The sequence below is a fragment of the Oncorhynchus clarkii genome, chromosome 31 (assembly GCF_045791955.1).
Source record: "Oncorhynchus clarkii lewisi isolate Uvic-CL-2024 chromosome 31, UVic_Ocla_1.0, whole genome shotgun sequence".
NCBI classification, from domain to species: domain Eukaryota; kingdom Metazoa; phylum Chordata; class Actinopteri; order Salmoniformes; family Salmonidae; genus Oncorhynchus; species Oncorhynchus clarkii.
Window position 1 is genome coordinate 24,902,917 of NC_092177.1, and position 2,037 is coordinate 24,904,953.

A 2,037-nucleotide genomic window follows, 5' to 3' on the forward strand; every position below is an offset into this window, starting at 1 on the left:
GGAGTTCCTTTACCGTAGACAAACTGTACAACACTGGAATAAACATATCAAACTGGTATTCCCATGACAATCACTACATAAGATGTAATAGACCTCAATTGGCTCCCAAGTGTTGCAGTGGTCTAAGGCACTGTATCTCAGTGCAAAGAGGTGTCACCTGGTTCAAATCCAAGCTACATAACATCTGGCTGTGATTGGGAGTCCCATAGGGTGGTGTGCATATTGGCCCTGTGTTGTCTGGGGTAGGCTGTTGTTGTAAAGAAGAATTTGGTCTCAACTGACTTGCCTGCTTAAATGTAAAAATCTGAGAGAGAAGCACATGTAATGTACACTATGCAAATGTTTAAAGACACTGTTACTGCTTATGTGTGGATACTGTATTTTCTTAATCCAATTCATTTGTAACTGCAAAATGAAGCACATGTTTTCTATATTTTGTAAGAAAAGTATGATTGGTTTGGAGGAACTGTGAAGATGTTAAATTGAAGAGATGTTGAGAGAATGTTGAGAGAATGTATATTTACTGAAATATTAGGAATCGGAAATCAATGAGGATAGTGGAGCCTGATTCCACTAGTCCTTTTGTTTGGGCAGTGAAAGTCTGCCAGGCCTTTTGTTTGGGCAGTGAAAGTCTGCCAGGCCTTTTGTTTGGGCAGTGAAAGTCTGCCAGGCCTTTTGTTTGGGCAGTGAAAGTCTGCCAGGCATTTTGTTTGGGCAGTGAAAGTCTGCCAGGCCTTTTGTTTGGGCAGTGAAAGTCTGCCAGGCATTTTGTTTGGGCAGTGAAAGTCTGCCAGGCCTTTTGTTTGGGCAGTGAAAGTCTGCCAGGCCTTTTGTTTGGGCAGTGAAAGTCTGCCAGGCATTTTGTTTGGGCAGTGAAAGTCTGCCAGGCCTTTTGTTTGGGCAGTGAAAGTCTGCCAGGCCTTTTGTTTGGGCAGTGAAAGTCTGCCAGGCCTTTTGTTTGGGCAGTGAAAGTCTGCCAGGCCTTTTGTTTGGGCAGTGAAAGTCTGCCAGGCCTTTTGTTTGGGCAGTGAAAGTCTGCCAGGCCTTTTGTTTGGGCAGTGAAAGTCTGCCAGGCCTTTTGTTTGGGCAGTGAAAGTCTGCCAGGCCTTTTGTTTGGGCAGTGAAAGTCTGCCAGGCCTTTTGTTTGGGCAGTGAAAGTCTGCCAGGCCTTTTGTTTGGGCAGTGAAAGTCTGCCAGGCCTTTTGTTTGGGCAGTGAAAGTCTGCCAGGCCTTTTGTTTGGACAGTGAAAGTCTGCCAGGCCTTTTGTTTGGGCAGTGAAAGTCTGCCAGGCCTTTTGTTTGGGCAGTGAAAGTCTGCCAGGCCTTTTGTTTGGGCAGTGAAAGTCTGCCAGGCATTTTGTTTGGGCAGTGAAAGTCTGCCAGGCCTTTTGTTGCTTGTTTGTGCCTGTTTGTCAATTTAGCTCGCCAGCTTGTAGTCCTAAAAAACAGACATGAGTTACCTCTGGTTCCTTCAGACATTCCTATGGGGGAAAGGAATGGGGAAAGAATGGAATTTGGGGGATAAACGCTGAAAATAAGGTCTGAGATCTTAAGCGTTGAGTTCTCTGAGATATCAGCCAGGTAACATGACCTTTGATTTATGAAGCCTATGTGCTTTATGTGCTGACGTTAGCTGATGAAGATGATCTCCTAGAACAAAACGTAGTAGATTTCTTAAGCCTGTGTTTAGCACAGACCTTATTTTCAGCGTTTATACTAAAACCATCCAAAAACCCCATTCATTCCCCATAAACTTTGTCCAACGAGCCATGGCGGAGTTAGTGTCTACATAAAGACGCCATTACTATTGCTCTCTAGTGTTAACAGGCAGATCTAAGGGTATGGAGGACAACGTTCCAGTCGCTGAGCTTCCCATCTCACAGTCCCCGACATTCATCTTTGAAATGTTGGTATATAACTGATTTCAACATGACTTAATAAAACAGAGGATTATGGTTGGCCTTCTGTAGATACGATGCAAAGCTGTAGATTGTTATTTTTCCACTTGTGCTATAACTTTGGCCACTTAACCAATAA